This window comes from Schistocerca cancellata, chromosome 2, assembly GCF_023864275.1.
Source record: "Schistocerca cancellata isolate TAMUIC-IGC-003103 chromosome 2, iqSchCanc2.1, whole genome shotgun sequence".
Classification (NCBI taxonomy): domain Eukaryota; kingdom Metazoa; phylum Arthropoda; class Insecta; order Orthoptera; family Acrididae; genus Schistocerca; species Schistocerca cancellata.
The window spans coordinates 438,046,399-438,069,249 of record NC_064627.1 but is presented as its reverse complement, the minus strand read 5'-3'; positions in this window follow the sequence as shown (position 1 = coordinate 438,069,249).

Below are 22,851 nucleotides of genomic sequence, written 5' to 3'. Positions count from 1 at the left end.
TGCAGTGTGTTCACTGCAGAGCTTGCAGCCATATATTGTGAACTTCAGTACATCTGTTCCTGTTCTGATGAAACGTTTCTTTCCTGTTCTGACTCCTTGAACAGATTACAAGCTATCGTCCAGTGCTACCCTCGCCATCCTTTGCCAGGAGTCCATCTCTGCCCTGGAACAGTCTAGTCGTCCAAGTGGTGTTTGTGTGGACCCCAGGACACGTCGAAATCCCAGGCAACGAACTTGGTGACAGGCTGGCAAAACAGGCTGCGCCGAAGCCGCTCATGGAGATTGGCATCTCTGAAACTGACATGCGTTCTGTCTTATGCCGCAAGGTTTTTAGGCTTTGGGAGACGGAGTGTCATAACTGTATGCACAACAAACTGCAAGTCATTAAGGTTCAAAATGGCTCTGAGCACTATGGGACTTGAACTATTTAAACCTAACTAACCTAAGGACATCACACACATCCATGCCTGAGGCAGGATTCGAACCTGTGACCGTTGCGGTCGCGCGGTTCCAGACTGTAGCGCCTAGAACCTCTCAGCCACTCCGGCCGGCGGGCATTAAGGAGACTGTAAATTTGTGGAAGCCTTTCCTGCAGGCTCCTCACAGGGAATCAGTTGTCCTTTGTCGACTCCGCATTGGCCATACATGGCTCACACGTGGTTACCTCCACCACCACGAGAATCCACCTCTGTACCGCTGTGGCTCCCAAATGACAGTTGTCCACCTCTTGCTGGACTGCCCACTTTTAGCACTCTCCGGCGGAGTTTAACTTTCTCAGCACCCAACCTTCGATGTTGGGCGACATTGCCTCAACAGCAGCTTTAGTTTTACGTTTTATCCGTGAGGGCGGGTTTTATTATTTGTTATGAGTTTTAGTGCATGTTGTTTGTCCCTCTGCGTCCTCCACCCTGGAGCTTTTAGGGTGGAGGTTTTAATGTGTTGCAGAGTGGCTGGTTTTTCCTTTTCTATTCTGATGGTCAGGCAGCCATGGCAATCTGCTTTTTTTTTAATCTCCTTTCCTTGTTGCTTGCTTCTCTCTGTGGTTTTCTTGTCCTGTTTTGTCCATTGTAGTCTTTGTTGTCCTTACGTTGTTCTTCTGTTTCTTCCTTTCTCCTTTTGTTGTGCGGTACAGCTTCTTTGTTTTCTTCTTTCCCTTGGGTAATTGTTCTAATGGGAACAAAGGAAAATCAACCAACCAACCAACGCAACGGCAGACGCGCAAAATACAATAACAGGATGAAGACAAAGGGAGAACGAAACAGAAAACTAGACGGTGGTACTTAATGATATACATCCAGAAATAAACACACGGAATATCAAATATTTTCATAAAATAGGGCATAAAGATAGCTCACCAATTAGAAAATACTTTTCAAAAACAATAGGAATAACTGATCTATATCAGATATAAGGAATATACCAACTGAAATGCAATAGAGGTGATGAAAGGTACCTAGGCTAAACGAGAAGTACATTTGACACCAGATAGAAAGAATAAGCAAGAGCATGGAAGTATAGAACAAATCATTGAACACTTGCAGAAATCGTACGCCAACACCAACACCAACATAAAATTACTGCCAGACGTGGAAATCGTAAAAATAAAAACAGAAAAAAACCTCCTCACATTACAAAAAAAGTAGCACATTCGAAAAACCATAAAAACTCGTCAATTATCAGAACAACCTGGCAAACCAACGCACTCTTTAAACTGTTTAAGTATTTAATATAACATTAAGTACGCACATATAGCCCCACGCTACATTTGTCACTACCATCTCCTCTCAGTTTGTTTCCTATAATCACCATCATCCCCGCCAAAAACACCGAATAGGCAACAAGTGCTTTACGCTAGCTCACACACACACACATACACACGCACATTCTCCCCCTACATTCCTTCATTTTACAATCTCTCTCTCTCTCTCTCTCTCTCTCTCTCTCTCTCTCTCTCTCTCCCTCTTTCTCCTGTCCCTCTCAGTCCCTCGTATCACACACGTAACTTGGCGGATAGAGGCCCTGGCTTGAGTGTAAGTAGCTTCATTACCTTCATTATTACGATACATTGTGCATTAGACTATTTAAATATTAAAATTAGAATGATATTATTTAGTTGATTATATTAAAGAGGAAAGTACTTCCTAACGTTCAGCAAAATTGTATTTATTTTCTCACGAACCGCCTTTCCGCTTATCAGGACATGTTCAGGTGACAACTGAATGTCGCCAACGCAGATAAACATGATGTGCAACTTACACAGATATTATTTGTACAGAAAATACGAAAGTGAGAAAGTGTTTGGATAAGGGGAAAAAAGAAAAATATTATTGTAATAATATCAATTAAAAATGAGAAGTTGAAAGCTGGTTCATGCAAAAACAAATAAAGTTTTTCACGACATTAGTAATTGCTTCCCTCTTTAGTAATATCATGTTCTGCCAAGCACCGACGGAAAATTCAAAAAATGTTATTTAGCTAATTCTTTTAGAGAAACTGATAGCAACCACCCAGTATTAATAACGTTATTTATTTAAGTAAATAGCACCGTAACCAGTTCTGAACCGACTAGTTCATCTTCAGGTGGCTGTTCTGAACATGAACGTTTCTGTTCGTAACCGGTTACGGCAGTATTTACTCTTTAAGTAACATTATTAATAGTGGATGTTTGCTATATTTTCCTTTGAGAGAATCAACCAATATTTTGCACACAGGCACAGTCTCAAAATGTCAGTTTCCGACGAAATAGCGTTATAATATCACTTGTTACTTTTAAAGTATAAGCGTATGACAAGTGACAACGAATAAAATTTACTAGTAACACAAACTCAACATCTATACCACTCGAGTACTAGCAAATAACCTCTACGATTTATTCCAAGTACAGCAAGGGTTTGCTGCCTACCGACGTATCCGAGAAACAGTACGTAGCTGTTACTAGGTGTCCATAATTAAAGGTCCAGTTTGAAAACGCTGTAGAAAGAGAACCAATTCTCAGAGTGTCAAACGTGAACAACATATTATTGAAAATGGTTCAAACAGCTCTAAGCACTATGAGACTTAACATCTGAGGTCACCAGTCCCCTAGACTTAGAACTACTTAAACCTAACTAACGTAAGGACATCACACACATTCATTCCCGAGGCAGGATTCCAACCTGCGACCGTAGCGGCAGCGCGGTTCCGAACTGAAGCGCCTAGAACCGCTCGGCTACAGAGGCCGGCCATATTATTGACGCAGGGTGAAACGTCATGGAACAAAAAGAATTGAAAATAAAATTAGCAGTAGATGATGCTGTAAGCATCTTACACCCGCCAGGGTAGCGGAAAGCGCTAACGTGCTGCTTCCTGGACTCGGGTAGGCACGCCGGCCCCGGATCGAATCCAAATGGCTCTGAGCACTATGCGACTTAACTTCTGAGGTCATCAGTCGCCTAGAACTTAGAACTAATTAAACCTAACTAACCTAAGGATATCACACACATCCATGCCCGAGGCAGGATTCGAACCTGCGACCGTAGCGGTCACGCGATTCCAGACTGAAGCGCCTTTAACCGCACGGCCACACCGGCCGGCGGATCGAATCCGCCCGGCGGATTAACGATGAGGGCCGATGTGCCAGCCGGCCTGGATGTGGTTTTTAGGCGGTTTTACACATCCCACTAGGTGAATACCGGACTGGTCCCCATGTTCCGTCTCAGTTACACGGCTCGTAGACATCTGGACACATTATTCCATGGATTATACTCGACACAGACAGTTGGGGTACACTAATTCCATCCCCAGGGGTGGGGGGATGGTGGGGGGGGGGGAACGGGGTGGTGGCAGGAAGGGCATCCGGCCACCCCTTAAGCATCAACATGCCAAATCCGATTAACGATTGCTGACCCTGTGTCACTGCAGGACAAGGCTCAAGCGATAGATAGTATAGAATAGAATAGGTGCTGTAAGCATCTTAATTTAAATGTGGGGGACTAAAAATGACAGATGAATCGCAATACGATGACTGTGGTTAGAGTTGCACATTACAGCATCCATGCTGTACAATGTGTACGACTGTCCAAGCTTTCAAGCCTGGCAGTCAACAGTTGGGTCAATGTTAGTTCGGTAAGTGCATCCACCACGGCAAGGTCGTACCATATCGGATGGGGAAAATCGACTTTTACTTGTCCTGACGCCAAAAACCACATATAAAGCAAAATGACATGGATTTCTAACAGACGTGGCATTGCCGCTAGACATGTTCAATATGCCTCTGTATGTCCGTTTTGAGCCGGCCGCGGTTCTAGGCGCTCAGTCCGGAACCGCGCGACTGCTACGGTCGCAGGTTCGAATCCTGCCTCGGGCATGGATGTGTGTGATGTCCTTAGGTTAGTTCGGTTTAAGTAGTTCTAAGTTCTAAGGGACTGATGACCACAGATGTTAAGGCCCATAGTGCTCAGAGCCATTTGAACCATTTTTGTCGGTTTTGAGAATAGAAGCTTTCGAAATTTGGTGATACAGAAGAATGCTGAAGATTAGATGGGTAGATCACATAACTACTGAGGAGGTATTGAATAGAATTGGGGAGAAGAGGAGTTTGTGGCACAACTTGACGAGAAGAAGGGGTGGTTGGTAGGACATGTTCTGAGGCATCAAGGGATCACAAATTTAGCACGAGGACAGCGTGGAGGGTAAAAATCGTAGATGGAGACCAAGAGATGAATACACTAAGCAGATTCAGAAGGATGTAGGTTGTAGTAAGTACTGGGAGATGAAGAAACTTGGACAGGATTGGGTAGCATGGAGAGCTGCATAAAACCAGTCTCAGGACTGAAGACCACAACAACAACAATGTCCGTTTTGTCAGAGATGGTGGCGGGACTCGGCTGTTCGGTACTGGATTTCAAATTATTGTATTTGGCTACCAATTTAGACAGTTTACTACGCAATGTTCAGGACCAAAGTTATAGGAAGATTACACCTCCGTTCTGGCCGAAACAGGGCCAGCCATACTGGTATTAGTAGATTTATGCTTGCTATAGTGATGATCAACCATCATCTGCCGACTTTTAGATCAACAGTTGCTATAGCAAGCCGAAGTCTACAATTACACGTATTGCTGCCCTGTTTTGACCAGAACCAAGGTGGAATCGTCCTACACGTCGGACAGGGGCCTGAAGATGGCGTAGTACATCGCAGAAACTTGTAGCCAAATAAGATAAGTTTGGAAACTAAATGGCTGAAAGGTGCTTGGTTCGACATCCTGTTCAATTTGCTGTCCACCGTTTTCTGCCACAAGTTGAAATCGAGGTACAGCATGTTCCACGACAGATCCTAGAATGTCGGTGTCACGGTCAGAAGGCGCTGCCCATGGCGTGCCTTCATTTCAGCTACGTTCGTATTTGGGTCACGATTCACAACAACTTTCAGATGAGAACACAGCCAGAAGTCACACGGTAGAAGATCAAGTGACATGGACAGCCAAGCTGTAGGAAAATGACGGCCGATAAGGCTACCATTTACGAAATGCCTCTTCATCAGCCACTTCACTTTCTGCGCATTGAATGGTGGAGCGCAATCCTGAATAGAAATGATATTACCCACACATCTACGCTGTTGAAAGATTGGAGTGACGTTGATACGCAAAATATTTTTTGCAGAACAGCCGTGCGCGGCGCGTTTGTTTGTGTGAGTATTATGACGCTTACAGCATCATCTGTTGATCAAATTTTCGTTCTTCCTCTCCCTCTTCCTCTCCCTCTCCTACACTCCCTTTTTTCCATAACGTTTGCCTCTGCGTCAATATATGCTGTTCAAAGCTGACGTCACTGTGAGCAGTGGTTCGCGTTCTACAGCGTTTTGAAACTGGAACTTTCATTATGAACACCCTGTCCTGCCCAGCGGGCCATGCTAACCGACGTTTTCTTATTACGCGTGATGTACCTAGCATAAGAGCCGGCACAATTTTTAAGTCTTTGTCAGCTTATCCATTTGTCTGTTTCAGAAATGTTGTGCAAAATCTCAGTCAGCTTATTTTAACGAGTGTTTGAAAGGGGGTAAGCGTTAGTATCACAGACTACCGCTGCGATGCGAGGCGTAATGGAAGAGCCACAACGACTTGCGAACGACAAATGGCACATCCGATCGGCGCCGCACGAAATGTGGAGCGCCAACGGTGCGGAAGGAATCCAATATCGGCCGAGCCGCGTCGACCAGAAGGTGTCACGGCGGCTGGCTGGCGGTCTGGCTGTTGCTGCAGTGGGGCGTGACGGCGGGGGGTCTGTAATCCGCTCTGCAGGCGCAAAACCGCCATCCCGCGCTGCAGTCGGTGACGGGCTCAGGGGACCGTGACGGTCAACACATACACACACAGACACACACACACACACACACACACATAGTCTGCGAGGAATCCTCACTGCAGCTGTGCGGCATCAGGCCAAAGCTCACTGCCAACCAAGAAGCAGGTGCCATGGGATGCACTGCAGGGATTTTTCTTTTCTGTCTTAAACATTGTCTTAGCTTTCTTAAAGGCACCACTCAGCGCATTTTTGTTGCAATCGAATCATTGTCGAATTCACTCGTCAAGCAGCTTTGCTGGTGTCATTATGAAATTTGAATTTTCTCTTCAAATAAATCGAGCTGCTATCGCTGTATCTGTTGACAGTGTTACTTCTATACACCGGCCCAGCCACGTTTATGTTACCACCTGTCAGAAGCCTGAATAACCACCTTTTGCAGCGCGGACGTGCAGGAGGGGAGTCTGTGGGGTTCTAAAAGATACCAACAGGGATGTGGAGCCGTGCACTAGTTTTCATGGTTGAGGATCAAAGGGGCGTATATCCTCACCAAGGTTGTTCCGTTGATTCTCGATCGGGTTTAAATCAGGGAATTTTGGTGGCCGAGAGAGTACGGCAAGCTCAGCTTCGTGCTCTTCGAACCACGTACGTAAGCGGCTAGCAGTGTGGCACGTTGCACTGTCCTGCTGGTAAATGTTATTGGGTCAGGAAGGAACAAACTGAATGTAGGGGTTGACTTGGCTCCCAAGGATCGGTTAATACTTTCGTTGATCTCTTGTGCCTTCCAGAATAACGAAATCACCCAGGGAATGCCACGAAAACATTCTCCAGACCGTAGAGCTCACTCCTCCAGAATGGACCATTCCGACGGTTGTTGCAGGGCCGTCTGCCCGATGGGGCATAAAATTTGATTCATCTGAAAAGGCCACGTGTCGCCACGCAGTGGACGTCCAGTCGCTATAATGACGTCCAAATTCCAGCTTTTGACACCGATGAACAGAGAAATTCGTTCAAATGGCTCTGAGCACTATGGGACTTAACATCTGAGATCATCAGTCCCCTAGAACTTAGAACTACTTAAACCTAACCAACCTAAGGACACCACACACATCCATGCCAGAGTCAGGATTCGAACCTGCGACCGTAGCGGTAGCGCTGTATCAGACTGAAGCGCCTAGGCTTGGCTACGCCCGCCGGTGCTGAACAGAAGTCAGCTTGGTTGCATGAAACAGACGCCTGCTACGGAGGCCCATATGCAGCAATTTTCACCGAACGGTTGTTGAAGAGACTATGTTGATACCCCGTGGTTGATCTAGGGGGTCAGTTGCTCAACGATTACGAGTCTCATCGCCCGTACACAACTTCTGCTATGTATGGTCCGTGGAGTACCACAGTTCTCTCGGCGACGGTTCTGGATAGCACCATTTTGGGCGCGCGAACAATATACAAATTTAGCTGTTTTGGGAATGCTTGCACCCTTGGCCTGAAAGCCAGTGATCATGCCCTTTTTGACGTAAAACAACTCGCAATGTTTCCGCATCACGATTACGGCTATGCTATTTTCCGCGTCTCCCTGACACGCTTTAAATACCCTCCACTGCTAGTGCTGATATCTGACACCCGTAAGTGGTTATTTCACGTTAACGTTGAACATAGGCAGTTGTTACATTAATTTAACTGGACATCTTTCAATATGACAATTTTTCCCAACGATGACGATGGCGCAGACCTTGGCTGTAGATGTCTGGATTTGAGCTGTTCAGGAAAAGTTCTAACCCAAGATATCACCTCATTGTTCATGCTGGAAATGAAATGATGGTATGACATTGTTGGCCGGGATGTCCCAGTCAGGTTCGCAAGCCTTATTTCAGTCGGCGCCACACTGGACGACTTGCTGCCGGTGATGAGGATGAAATGATGATGAGGACAACACAACACCCAGTTTCCGATCGGAGAAAATCTCCAACCGGACAGTGAATCGAAACCGGGTCTGGTGCATGGGATGCAAGCATGTTACGAACCAGCTAAGCAGATTTACATCCTGGAAATGTGTGCCGCGTAATGCTTTCTTCGTCTGAGAAGGGAGAAAAATATCTCTTGGTGCCTCGTCAAGAAAATGTGGAAATGGTGAGGGTGGGTGAGGAAAAAATTGTTAGTGCAGCATGTATATCGACTGTGGACGAATTGTAATATAATCACATGAATCGAGAGAAATTGAATGGAGTGGATTACGACGCATTGAGCCAACGATCAGTATTCCTGGAAGCAGCATGTGTGTATGTCCTGTGCTGAAAAAGCAGAGTTGTGATAAGGCACAGAAGCGCACGTCAACATCTCTTCACGACGTTTGGTCTTGACAGTCTTTCGTAAGGCTGCCAGGAGGTTTCAGCAGTGTGCCACAGCGACCATTGCCCCTTGCGAAGATAAACTGTATGCGCCTCACCAAGGCAGTGCCAAAGAACACTCAGCGTCAACTCGCCCGCAGGTGTAGAGTCTTCAATATTTTCGGAAGTGGTGAATCCAAATGTTTACACTACTTCCTTTGATCCTTCGTCCTAAGGTCCTACTCTTACACTCATCTACGGTGATTATCTGCTCATACACGGCATCTAGACTGGACTGAGTACAGTATTTGAATAGCTACAAGGACTGCAGGTGTGTACCTGCAAACAAGCAAAACATAATTATGTACCTTAATAGTGATAGTCAACACTTTACGGCTACCTCATAGATATTTTTCCATTTTTATTGTATGAAAGTTCCTTTACTCCTGAGATTCTTCAAGTAAACCCATATACTACCCAAGAAACAATCACGAAGACTCCAGAGACAAGCGCTTAGTTTACAAACAAGACAGGAAGTCTCTCTAGCATCAATAAAGGGAAAATCATAGCAGTGAATATACATCACAAAGCCTAAGAATTTCTCATCTTTGAGAGTCCAGCGCAGGTGCTTTGCAGTACGTAAACGTCGAAGGAGTTATCTGCTTTTTCAAGTGAGAATGCCTCAGAAGTTTTACTGATATTAACAATCGTGAATCGTCATTCGAAGCAGAAAGGTTTTTGGCTCATTAATCCAATTATGATTTTTTAAAGGTTTATCGTTTGGTTGCGCTGGCATGAGACAAGTATTCGATAGAAATTTGGATCTGCTTAAGACTTTATGATTTGAACCCGGAACGAAGTTTGTTGAGCGGAAGATGCGTCAGAGGTTGGAAGCTAGCAAGTGTTTTGCGGCGACACGCAGTTACTTCGATTCCTTAGTTAAGGTCGACGTATTATAAATATTAACTACAAGAAACTTCCGTGTAAGTTAAGTACTTCGTTTGTTGAAAGTATCAGATCTATTATATGTATGCTTGGTACTGTGGATAAGATATATATCCATCATGTTTGACCAAAAACGAGTAGACAAACAGAAAGGGATGAAGATATATATTGTGCCACCTCGGCTGCTACGTAAAATGTATGACGCTAGCTGTAAAAGACCAGCCACAGTTGGTCTTTACTTCATTTGTTTTCTGAGAACATTCCAAATGACTTGAGAATATTTGAGAACCTCGTGAAAAGGAAGATTCAAAACATTCGCAAAAACATGTTTCAGGCTTAAAGGTAGTCTTAAGCAGTGTTACATCCATTCAAGAGTTCAGTAATACCACAACACTAGTTAACAAATTCAAACATTTTATTCTTCATCTGGTTTGTAAATGGATGGATTTACCTAATCACATTGGTAAAATCAGGTTTTCTCCATGACGTCACATTTCCTAGGTACACAGCAGAATAAGAAATGATAATAGCGAAAATTGGCACAACAAACAAAAATACACATTCAGAACGTTTGAAATCAACACTATTTTGTATTTATGTATGGGCATGGTGCCAATAAAAGGTTCAAATTAGTTCAGAAAAGATTTTCACCTTTCATCGTCTTTGGTTTTTGAAAAATGCGACGATAGAGCTCCTCTTTTGTTCAAATGTGTGTGAAATCTTATGGGACTTAACTGCTAAGGTCATCAGTCCCTGAGCTTACAAACTACTTAACCTAAGTTATTCTAAGAACAAACACATACACCCATGCCCGAGGGTGGACTCGAACCTCCACCGGGACCAGCCGCACAGTTCACAACTGCAGCGCCCTAGGCCGCTCGGCTAATCCCGCGCGGCAGCTCCTCTTCTCTTTGCCGTATCATCACTCTCCCTAAAAAGACCCCAGCAGTAATCATCGAAGGATTCCAATGGCCTTGGTAGCGGTGTTCCATTGTAAGAATATTTAGGTGAAAGCGTTCACCATGCTCATCGGTCACGGCTCCCAAATGTAAAAAGTGAATTTTAAGCGACATTCTACACCCCATGTTCTTATAGTTGTCCAACAGATCATTCACAACGGTAACATAGTTTTTCTCTTTTCTGTTACAAAAAAAGCCCTTCGTAATTGTCTTAAAAGAAGACCAAGCAGCTAACTGGATATCTGTGTGCTTGTTATCAAAGATCGGATGTTTCAGCCATTTTCTTATTTGTGGTCGACCATATATACCTTCTTTCAGCTTTGCCTCACTTAATTTGGGAAACTTTTCTTTTAAGTGATTGAAGGCCTCACCTTTATCCAGAGGTTTTACAAAGTTCTTGACAAGGCCCAACTTGATATGAAGGGCAGGCAAAATGATTTTATCGGGCTCAACTAATGGGGTATTGTTCACATTTACGTTTTCAGGAATATGTGACTTCCTTATAGCCCTGTCCCAAAGGCACGGAAAGCAACATTATTTCGTGAATCCAACCTGTAAACCTGTAAGGAAGGCAACAACTCTTAAATCACAGCAAAGCTGACATTCATGATCCTTATATTTGATTGCCTCTAGCAGCAAAGCCATGATCTCATAAGTTTCTTTCATGTCTACTGCGTAAGCCAAAGGTACCGATAGAAATGCATTGCCATTATGCAGTAGTACTGCTTTCAAGCTGGTTTACTGGAGTCAATAAATAGTCGCCACTTCCGTGGATTATGTTGTGCACCTAGCTGCATCATTAGGCCATTGAAATCTCTACATATACACATTGAATTCTGCTTATCGAAATACTGAGAACTTCTTGATCTGAAACAGGAAATTTTTGTCGCTGGAGCCGGGAGGTTCTGTTGTTGCAGTCTCGACCCCATGAATTCAGGTTGCTATTACGAAAGTTTTAGATCGTGAACAAAATCGTTCAATTCCTCTTGATTGAAGAGATGAGGCGAAGTGTCATGACATTGAGGACAGTGCTCTTCTATATGTTCACTACTTTCTGATTCACTTGACATGATGTCTGGTTCCGTGGCTTTCAAGTTACAGACAGAAACAGGCAGCCCCTCATCATAGAACACAGGCAAATGCACTGAAGATAAATTTGGCTGCATTATTTTATGTATAGTTTCACTTATAATGTCCTGAAATATTTGTAAGACAGAAGTAACAGTTTGAATAATGGTCATTAGGCTCACACCACACCATCGGAACAGCGAATAGCATGGCTCGGCGTTTCCCTTTCAACCACCTCTTTAAGGTTGTAGTACAGGTTATGCAGGCAATATGATGTGCAAAATTTTTATCTTGATCACCAACAGGACAATCAAAATACAATTTATATGCCTTCTTAACCAAATCAGTGATTGGTTTTCCTTGGGCTTTTGGAGTGAATTTCCCATACACGTAACAAAAGTTGTCGGGCTGGTTTAGACAGCAATGAGATTTACTAGTTGCAATTTCTCTTATTGTACGTTTTAAACACAAAAAGTTTGTACTATCTTTCACAGGAAACACTCACTGAGGAAACCTTTTCACACCATTGGATTACCACACCAATCATTTACTGACGTTTTGTAGATCTTATTCCTCCTCTGCAATCAGAATAAGAGCAAAAAGCGAAATACTCATTGCGAAAAATAAAAAACCTTAAAAACTTCAAAACCAGGACGTGCTAGAAAAATTTGAAACTCATTTTCGAACTCTACACACCAAAATACATACTAGTTGAAGTATCACACACCAGATGCAAAATGGCTGTTGACTAGTGTAATTTGATAAGATCTTGATAAATCTTTAAGACTGGTTTGACACTGGTAACAACGATCCATTTCTACAACAGGCATCCTTAAATCGAAAAAAAAGGACTGAATAGATGTTTTTCACTGCTAATGGAAGCAGCGATAAATGACAATTTGTACGCTCGTTCTCATATTTTAGAAAAAAGTTTTGATTCAGGAGTTTCTTCAGTTATGTAAGGAAACAATTCTGGTGGAGGCTCTGCCAATGATACTAATCGAATGTTTCCACTCATGCAACACATTCCTAGTCCTTACCTAGAGACATACTTGGCACCGCAGAACTGGCACTCTTGATCGATTTAGCCAAAAAACACGTGTTGTGTTCATGTGTTTGCAAGCGTTTTCCTTTAAGAACTACTCTCATTAGAAGTCTACGGAGTTCTTATCGTAATCTTGTTTCTTCAGCAGTTTGTCACTGGCGACTTCTCCTCTTTTACAATTCGACACTCTGTTAAACGTTAATACTACTTAACACAACGAAACTGGTCATAGGATCCGTTCCATAAATATTAAGTGCAATTCGTACCCTCTCATGCTCACAACGTCTAACCGTGTTGCTATCTTTCGCAGTCACAGCAACACGCGGTCTCTGGAGAAGGAGAGAGCGTCTGTGTTTCTTTATTTTCCATTGTTGTATAACCCGCTTGGTTTCCCACTTTTAACCCGCATCAATGAGCAAATGTGAAAGGTATCCAGGGTGTTACGTAGAAGAGTGGCGCTGCAGTGTCAACTGCGTTTAGTGCTGAAAACAGAGTGTTACAGGAGCCTAGTTTGTAATCGAACTTCCCCCTCACTAAGCACGGGGTGAACACACCTCAGGACAAGAAAAACGGACGCTGATCAGCGCCCTCTGTAAGTTGTGGACACTTTTCTCTAAGCAATATTATGGTATCGCGGGCACAACATCCAGTTAAAGCACTTTGATTGGAGTTTGCAGCTAATTCTCCTCATTTCTCTGGACAGAATATGCGATGGTTTCGTGGTTCTTATTTAATGTTAAATATTTCATGGGTACAACCGTATGTTAAAGGTAAATTTGTGAGTATTGCTTTGTGTCGCCAGGATAATCTATAGACTTGCGATTTTGTATTTCTGTTGCTAGTGTAGTTTGGGAGGATCTACGTCCAATGTACGACCATGTTTATAATATTCAGGTGCTGGGATCTCAATCCTCTGAGTGAAATGGTTACTCTTATACGTGAGTAATTCCACTGAGGAGCCAAAGAAACTGGTACACCTGCCTAATATCGCATAGGGCCCCAACAAGCACGCAGAAGTCCGCAACACGACGTGGCATGGAGGGAATTGACACCTTGAATCCTGTACGAGGGGATGGAGATCTCTTCTAAACAGCACGTTGCATGCCAACCCAGATATGCTGAATAATATTCATATCTTGGGAATTTCTGTAGCCAGCGGAAGTGTTTAAAATCATAAGAGTGTTCCTGGAGCCACTATGTAGCAATTCTGGACGTATAGGGTGACGCATTGTCCTGCTGGAATTACCAAAGTCTGTCGGGAAGTACGATGGACATGAATGGATTCAAGTGATCAGACAGGATGCTTACTTGCTTGTCATCTGTCAGAGTCGTATCTAGATGTATTAGGGGTCCCATATCACTTCATGTGCACATGCCGCACACCATTACACAGCGTCCACCAGCTTGAACAGTCCCCTGCTGACATGCAAGGCCCATGGATTCATGAGGTTCCCTCCGTACCCGTACACGTCCAACCTCTCGTTACAATTTGATACGAGACCCATCCCTCCAGGCAACATGTTTCCAGTAATAAACAGTCCATTGTCAATGTTGACGGGCTCGTGTAGTCATCAAGGATACACGAGTGGGTCTTCGGCTCAGAAAGCCCATATGGATGAAGTTTCGTTGAATCATTCGCACCCTGACAGTTGTTGTTGGTCCAGCATTGAAATCTGCAGCAATTTGTGTAAAGGTTGTACTTTTGTCACGTTGAACGATTCTCTTCAGTCGTCGTTGGTCCCGTTCTTGCAGGACGCAGCGAAGCCAGAGTTTTGATGTTTTGCCAGATTTGTGATATTCACGGTACACTCGTGAAATGGTTGTAACAGAAAATCCATACCTCATCGCTAAGTCGGAGATGCTGTGTCCCATCGCTCGTGCGCCGACTGTAACAGAGCGTTCAAACTCACGTAAATCTTGATAACCTGCCGCTGTAGGAGTAGTAACCGATCTACCAACTGCGTCAGACACTTGTTGTCTTATATAGGCATTGCCGACACTAGCGCCGTATTCTGGCTGTTAACAAATCCCTGTATTTGAATACGCAGTTTCCTTGACGCTTCAGTGTAAAATATAGTATAAAATAAAAGATAGTGTATATTCTTGACATCAGCCGACCACACGCCGTGAACTCAGCCACTACGAACGAGGTCAGAATTTGCTCAAGAGTCAACGTGACGGCTATTTGTACATGAGAGAAAGCTCATTTAGTTGCCGATTTTGCCCCTCGGAACTGTCATTTGCCCTTTGAGTCTTAGCAAGTAGTTACCCAGTAGGATTGAAGCGACTCGGACCATGCTTGTGTTAATGAATGAATGATTCGAAGGTGGAACTCCTATCTCAGTTCCCCAATCCTTTTCCATCGGACTATGTATGATTATTTTCCCTGTGGTATTCTTAATATTTCAAGGGCAGTTGTTCGTTAAAGGAACATTACAGAGCAATATGTTAGTCTGATTCTATAGATTGTGTGGGATTTTCCACGCGATCGTCTCCATGAGCATCAATTAGTCGATAAAGAAACTACGCTGATGTGCCAAATCATTATGACCACCTGCTTAACAGTTTGTTTGTCCGTCTTTGGAACGAAATACATCGCTGATTCTGCGTCACACGGATCCAGCAGTTTGTTGGTAGGTTTGTGGAGGTATGTGGCGCTAGATGTATACGCACAAGTCACCTAATTCCCATAAATAACGGGCCGCTGATTTCCGTACGTTGTGATGGCGCCCGATAGCGACACCTATGGGTTCCATAGCATCTAAATCAGGTGAATCTGGTCGCCAAGACAGTAACTACACTCCTGTAAATTGAAATAAGAACACCGTGAATTCATTGTCCCAGGAAGGGGAAACTTTATTGACACATTCCTGGGGTCAGATACATCACATGATCACACTGACAGAACCACAGGCACATAGACACAGGCAACAGAGCATGCACAATGTCGGCACTAGTACAGTGTATATCCACCTTTCGCAGCAATACAGGCTGCTATTCTCCCATGGAGACGATCGTAGAGATACTGGATGTAGTCCTGTGGAACGGCTTGCCATGCCATTTCCACCTGGCGCCTCAGTTGGACCAGCGTTCGTGCTGGACGTGCAGACCGCGTGAGACGACTCTTCATCCAGTCCCAAACATGCTCAATGGGGGACAGATCCGGAGATGTTGCTGGCCAGGGTAGTTGACTTACACCTTCTAGAGCACGTTGGGTGGCACGGGATACATGCGGACGTGCATTGTCCTGTTGGAACAGCAAGTTCCCTTGCCGGTCTAGGAATGGTAGAACGATGGGTTCGATGACGGTTTGGATGTACCGTGCACTATTCAGTGTCCCCTCGACGATCACCAGTGGTACGGCCAGTGTAGGAGATCGCTCCCCACACCATGATGCCGGGTGTTGGCCCTGTGTGCCTCGGTCGTATGCAGTCCTGATTGTGGCACTCACCTGCACGGCGCCAAACACGCATACGACCATCATTGGCACCAAGGCAGAAGCGACTCTCATCGCTGAAGACGACTCGTCTCCATTCGTCCCTCCATTCACGCCTGTCGCGACACCACTGGAGGCGGGCTGCACGATGTTGGGGCGTGAGCGGAAGACGGCCTAACGGTGTGCGGGACCGTAGCCCAGCTTCATGGAGACGGTTGCGAATGGTCCTCGCCGATACCCCAGGAGCAACAGTGTCCCTAATTTGCTGGGAAGTGGCGGTGCGGTCCCCTACGGCATTGCGTAGGATCCTACGGTCTTGGCGTGCATCCGTGCGTCGCTGCGGTCCGGTCCCAGGTCGACGGGCACGTGCACATTCCGCCGACCACTGGCGACAACATCGATGTACTGTGGAGACCTCACGCCCCACGTGTTGAGCAATTCGGCGGTACGTCCACCAGGCCTCCCGCATGCCCACTATACGCCCTCGCTCAAAGTCCGTCAACTGCACATACGGTTCACGTCCACGCTGTCGCGGCATGCTACCAGTGTTAAAGACTGCGATGGAGCTCCGTATGCCACGGCAAACTGGCTGACACTGACGGCGGCAGTGCACAAATGCTGCGCAGCTAGCGCCATTCGACGGCCAACACCGCGGTTCCTGGTGTGTCCGCTGTGCCGTGCGTGTGATCATTGCTTGTACAGCCCTCTCGCAGTGTCTGGAGCAAGTATGGTGGGTCTGACACACCGGTGTCAATGTGTTCTTTTTTCCATTACCAGGAGTGTATATTGCACCTCAGACCACTATAGCAACTACTGCACAGTTCTGGCTCTGTCACGGACAATTACACAGCTGAAAGATGACCTCACAGTCAGGGAAGACATGAAGCTTGAAGGGATGCAGGTGGTTCGCAGCTGTCAGCGCGTCTTCCATTACTACCACAGGTTCGATGCAAGCACAGTAGAATGTCTCCCATGGTGTAATACTGCTCCCAACAGCCTGCGTCCGTGGCGCGTTGCACGTTTCGAATCGCCTTTCACTCCGATGACGGCGTTTATGGAGACGAACATCGATCTAGTGTAGCAAAAATTTGATTCGCCCGAAGAGCCGACACGTTTCCATTGACCGACGTTCGAATCCCGTTGATCCCGTGCCCTCTGCAATCGCAATACACAATGTCGTTGGCTCAATATGTGAACACGTAGGGGTATGATCTTATGCGGAGCCCCATGCTCAACATTATACGATGAACGGTGTCCTCCGAAGCACTTGTTCGTGGACCAACATTGTGCTCTCTCGGCGAAGATGCCACCGACCACTATCTATCCTAATTTGCAGAGCAGACAAGCCTCCGAAACCCACGTTTTGTGAAGAGTCGTGGACATCCAGCCATTTAGCGCCTGGTAGTAGTTCCACTGTCCTACTTCTTTCCGTAGATACTCACAACAGTAGCACGTGAACATTCGTTCAGCTTTGCCGTTTTTGAAATACTCCTTCACAGACTCTGCGTAGCTATAATCTGACCTTTATCAAAGTCGCCTATCTCACTGGATTTCCCCATTTCCAGCCCATATCTTCGGTAGTGTGATCCCGCGTCCGTGTCTGCCCTGCTTAAATGCTTTTGTTACCGCGTCACGTGCCCGCAACGCTACCAGGCGGCACCCAACTTGGCGGTGGGCAATGGTCGTAACGTTTTGACTTATTAATGTAATTTCGTGTCTAGTAACATTTGAGATAAATAATCATAACCCAGGAATTCGTGACCAGTCCTCCCAAATCCACTCACTCTGAAACCCTAAGGTACAAGCAGAAAGTGAGCTTTGAGCATACCATGAGTTAAAGAAAAGGTGACCTCGTGCGTGTAAAATTACTGAAGTACCAAAGAATATTGCTTCCCTCGTTTGTACATCGAATAACAACAAAATTTTTTTGCTAGTTACACATTACGCATCTGAAACAGTAACAGTCATTTGATATCTTGGGCCAATTACGTAGCTGGTACGTAATTTATCCTATGGGCATACAGAGCGGTGAATATAGTGCGCATGACCGAAATCTAAAAACTTCATGTGGCTCTGAATTGCGAGGTGAAAGGAACAGACCTTCAAGTAGAAGCTTGTCACTTTCCCACTCTAGAGCTCCACTTAATGAATTGTTCACTACCTTAAGCACTGCTCTTTCGTTTAAATTTATTTAACTCTCTACACTCTCACTTCTTCTTAATCCACTCTACTCTACCTGCATTTCCAAAAAGTGTACTGACGTAGGTGTCTCGACTTCCTCTGTATAATTACCCTTGTAAGGAATATACAGTTTTTCAAACACCAGTTTTAGTTTACAGTACCTTTATTGTGTAAGAAAGAAAAATTTGTAATGCCTAAAATCGAAACATCATTCTTCTGTGAAATTACATCTATAACGAAAATGTTCACTTACCAGGTTCATGGAAGCCAAAGCCAAAGCCAAAGCCAAAAACCGTTCTTATCTACTATAAAAATACTGGTGCATGGAAACCAAAATACTGCTTAATAGTTACATATTAGCTGATAAGTTTTTATTAAATATTGACAGTTTAATGACAATTTTTTGAAGCGTAACATAGTTCATTAAACCTTTAATTATGTGAACTACCAGCCACCCATCCCAGCTCTGCGCGGGTAGCATCACTTGCTACGACTGAACGACTTGTCTGATGTTGCGAAAATAAATTTTACAAGCAAATCTTCCTCGTGAATCCATCTATTAGTGGGAACCATATCAAAACTCCTACAGCAGTTCGTGAGACTACCCTTCATGTATAGAAAACAAAAAAAAATCACGGCGAAGGACTTTCGTGTATAATATGTATGTACATTTATTTTACCGTGTTACGTAGAATAGTGTTGTGGAAGTATCTCTAGCTTTTTTGCGTTGTACGACACAAATATTGTGAAATCAGCATTGAGATCTGAAGATGCAGTGTTGCAAATTGGCCCCATCTCCCTGGGACTAAACAAGATCCTTTGCATATGTATTCAGCATACTATTCAACAAACAAAAAATACAGGTATATAATTAAGATAACTTATTATGAATTGTTCATATAATACGAATTATGATATTATTGTAAGTGGCAGTAAATTGAAAAAGAGAGAGGTAGAAAAAAAGTAAGTAAACTATTTATTCTTCCAGAAGTAATCGCTATAACTGTTATTAAATTTCTCCTACTCTGAGATAAGACGGTCAGTGACTTCATGAAAAAATGTTTGTTGTTGCCTACGGAATCATTATTGTACCCCCCCATCAGAAGCAAATCGACGGCCCCGAATGTCTCTCGTCAGGGCTCAAAAAATATGGAAATCGCATTGGAGGAGACCAGGACGGAATCGAGAGTGTGGGCGGGTCCACATGCTGCCAAGTTTCTTTTGTTTCAAATATCGTGCAGAAGTTTTACTGGGAAGCCCTTACCGATGTTCATTACAATTCCTCTCTCTCCCCATGCGATTCCCATAGTACTGGAGCCCGAAAGAAAGATATTCGTGTCCGTCGATTTGCTTCGGACGAAGAGGTACATGCCTGGATTCAAACATAATTCCGTAGGCAAACACAGACTTTTTCCATGAAGGCAATTATTGTGCTGTCTCACATTGGGAAAAATTTATTAACAGCTATGGTGATTACTTTTGAAGTAGTAGAGAGTTTACTAATTTTTCTCCATCTGTCTCGTTTTCATTTGACTGCCCCTTGTATATTATTAACTATAGCCGACATATACGTTGAGAGAGAATTCAGCAGCTACGTTGATATTTAAAAAATATATATATACATCGTTTATTTTTCGGTCTTATTTGCTTTTTTTATAGAATGACTTGTTGCAATTTCCCTGGACCACCTTCAGATTTAAAAACAAAATGTGAAACTAAATATGCGTTTTCCATTATCTTACAAAAATTATTTTACAAAAGTTTTCTAATTTTTATACAATAACAAGAAGGGCATATTTAGTTCCAATTTGTTTTTAGATCTGAAGATAATCCAGGTAGATCTAATTATACAGGGTTTTTACAAATGATTGAAGCGAATTCACAGCTATACAGTAACTTTATTATTTGAGATATTTTCACAATGCTTTGCACACACATACAAAAACTCAAAATGTTTTTTTAGGCATTCACAAATGTTCGATATGTGCCCCTTTAGTGGTTCGGTAGACATCAAGCCGATAATCAAGTTCCTCCCACACGCGGCGCAGCATGTCCCCATCAATGAGTTCGAAAGCATCGTTGATGCGAGCTCGCAGTTCTGGCACGTTTCTTGGTAGAGGAGGTTTAAACACTGAATCTTTCACATAACCCCACAGAAAGAAATCACATGGGGTTAAGTCGGGAGAGCGTGGAGGCCATGACATGAATTGCTGATCATGATCTCCACCACAACCGATCCATCGGTTTTCCAATCTCCTGTTTAAGAAATGCCGAACATCATGATGGAAGTGCGGTGGAGCACCATCCTGTTGAAAGATGAAGTCGGCGCTGTCGGTCTCCGGTTGTGGCATGAGCCAATTTTCCGCGGGTTACGCGTGAAACTTGCCCGCACGCGTTCAACCGTTTCTTCGCTCACTGCAGACCGACCCGTTGATTTCCCCTTACAGAGGCATCCAGAAGCTTTAAACTGCGCATACCATCGCCGAATGGAGTTAGCAGTTGGTGGATCTTTGTTGAACTTCGTCCTGAAGTGTCGTTGCGCTGTTATGACTGACTGATGTGAGTGCATTTCAAGCACGATATACGCTTTCTCGGCTCCTGTCACCATTTTGTCTCACTGCGCTCTCGAGCGCTCTGACGGCAGAAACCTGAAGTGCGGCTTCAGCCGAACAAAACTTTATGAGTTTTTCTACGTATCTGTAGTGTGCCGTGACCATATGTCAATGAATGGAACTACAATGAATTTATGAAATCGCTTCAATCATTTGTAATAGCCCTGTACATGTGGTATAAAGTACGCAACTGAGAAGAAACTATATATAATATTCTTTTAAATAATGGATTATTGTAATAAATGTGATAGGAATGGAGGAGAGGAAAGAGAAATCCCGTAGAATTCGTGCTAGTGGTGGAGAGGAATGAAATGTTGAGCATGCTTGAAAGCTTGATTGTGACTGCTGTACACCTTCAGGCAAATGGTGGAGCCTTTCTCCATTTTACCGTCTGACTTGAAAAGTTAGGTAACAGACGTGATAAACATTATGAGAGGCGGCATAGCTTCAGATTGAGATCGACTGAAATCATGCAGAAAGGGATTTTTTTTTAAATCTTTTAAGGTACAGCTGTTCCATTGAACACTGCAGTGGCTTATTGGCTACCATAATATTGGAAGTGGTATGCCCTTCTCATCTTTGGAATGACTTAACCAGCCAGTTACAAGAGGACATACAGCGTTTAGTATACTCCAAACCAGGGGGAAAACTCGGTATTTTTTACGTGAACAAATCAGTGGCAGAGGTCTACGAAGCGTTAAGGGGGGGACTGAACCAGACTTGTGCTTGTGTACTCTGGCATTCAACTTCTGACACACTGACTCTCACATTCCTGTTTGATGTTAGAAAGTAATTATAAGATGCAATATATTGCTTCAACAGTTTCTCCACATTTGTTATCGGTGTACTCTGCAGGTTAAAAATTAATTATTCGCCCCATGCCAGCTTTAATAAAATACAACATAATTTATGTTCGTTAAGGAACTACACTTTTAAATATTGAAATCTATTTCTGAAATTCAAGTTAGTCTATTTTGAATAGATGTATTACCTAAAGCGAAATGTGAAAAATTGTGCTGGACCGGTACTCGAACAAGGATATCCCAGTAAGCGTTCTCGGGTATCCTAAGTGGTACGGCGACAGCTCGTGATAAGCGCCTGGTTAGAGTCTCAGTCCTTTACAAATTTTCATGTACAACTTTACTTAACAGATCTGTATCTATTACAGTTAAGTTGAATTTCAGAAACAAAATTTCAAAATGCAACGGCTTCTGTGCGTTCGCAAACAAATTTGATTCTATAAATTAGGTCTAAGACTTCCTCCTATCAGGTTCCTTTCGCTTGTAACTGTGTGTCTCTATCATCTCTGAAAGTCATTCCCATCACCACAGTAAAGGACTATAACATTGTACGTTCATGTACTTGAAAAATAAACACGCCCTTAGAACATCTTTCATTTCTCTTAAAATAATAAAGAAAACCTCGTTAATTAGCAATAAAGCCGGATTTAAATACTGACTAGTATATAATCTCTTTATGTAGGGTGTTCATAAATTTCCACTACAAACTTTTAGGACTTGTGGAGGGTAGTGAGTAGATAAAATTTTGAACTGGATGCCATGTTCGAAAACGTACCGTCTCTTTGCTACAACCATTTGAAAACATGTTGGTAACGCAACCATTTTTACAAGTAATTGACGCAGTACATCACTTGTTTTACAATTCCACTCATTAATAGCCAAAGAAATTTGCTCGGTTACTCGTTGACGTGTTCCCTCTAACGTGATGCGGTACGTCCCCTTTCAGTTCGGGTATGTGGCGCCTCCTTGGAACACCGCAGTCACGCCTGCTGAAGGCGAAAGTACCGTATCTATAAACCGATGAGTAATTGTGACGCAAAGGATATGCGATGGAGTCCATTCAGAATGATCATGTCGGTGCATTCTACAAACGCGTACTCAGTCATGCGGTTTTATCACGACAGACACTTGAATGGCGCTCGAACCAGATCTGGGGGTAGGACAGACGTCAAATGACATCAGACAATCTGACATAACCATACC